The sequence below is a fragment of the Orycteropus afer genome, unplaced genomic scaffold (assembly GCF_000298275.1).
Source record: "Orycteropus afer afer isolate SDZICR_OR568_19922 unplaced genomic scaffold, OryAfe1.0 scaffold00079, whole genome shotgun sequence".
In the NCBI taxonomy this organism is placed as follows: Eukaryota; Metazoa; Chordata; class Mammalia; order Tubulidentata; family Orycteropodidae; genus Orycteropus; species Orycteropus afer.
The window spans coordinates 10,912,946-10,914,037 of record NW_006921666.1 but is presented as its reverse complement, the minus strand read 5'-3'; positions in this window follow the sequence as shown (position 1 = coordinate 10,914,037).

Below are 1,092 nucleotides of genomic sequence, written 5' to 3'. Positions count from 1 at the left end.
CTAATGTTCCCTAAATGAAGATTCTTGCACTGCTTCCCTGGCTTTCCTTTGCTTTCTTTCCCTTTTCCTGCCTGTTTTCTGTTCCCTTTCCCCTTCTGTTCCCATTCCCTTTCCTTTCCTTTATTTTTTTTCCAAAGTTTCCTTATTTGTAAAATAGGGAAAATAATTGTACCTACCTCCTGGGTTGTTGTGAGGATCACACGAGATAATGCATATAAAGTGCAAGGTGCTTGGCACTGTGTTCAGTAAGTGACAGCTGTCATTGTCACCCTCATTATCATGATAAGTTAAAACTTAGAGAAAGAAAAAAAGTACAAATAATCCTACTATTTAATTTCAACACCTGTCTTCATTTGAGTATTACTTTTCAGTCTTTGTCTCTCTGCATTTACATTTTACAAAATTGCCTTAAAATGCATACACTTTTGCATCATTTTAGTCATTTACCATTCTATCATGCACATCATTCTGTGTTATGACACAGCCTTCACATCTCTGGTGTTGTTGATGGAAAGCGTAGAAAACCTTCTTCCTCGGATGACTTAAGAGCAATCCTTTTCAGGTATGGGCTGATTTCATCTCCAGCAACCCTGACAAGCCTTAAAATTCTATGATTCATTATAAAAAGGGACTCAGCAATAGAGAGGAGGCTCTTACTGAGCCTAGAAATTTATTATGTGATCTTTCATCACTAGTGGAAAACTGTATGTTCCAAGCCTGAGGGTTTGAGTCATTATTCAGTGGAACAAGATGCTGAGGGAGTACAAAGGAAAAGTAATTCGTAGTCTTAGTGAGAATAATGATATAGTAACCTAAGCTATGGTATTTTCAGTTGCCTTATATGCATACAAAAGCTGGACAATGAATAAGGAAGACCAAAGAAGAATGGATGGCTTTGAATTATGGTGTTGGCAAAGAATACTAAATATACCATGGACTGCCAGAAGAACGAACAAATTTGTCTTAGAAGAAGTATAGCCAGCATGCTCCTTAGAAATGAGGAAGGAGCTACTTCATTTTACATACTTTGGATATGTTATCAGGAGGGACCAGTCCCTGGAGAAGACCATCATGCTGGGTAAAGTAGAGAGT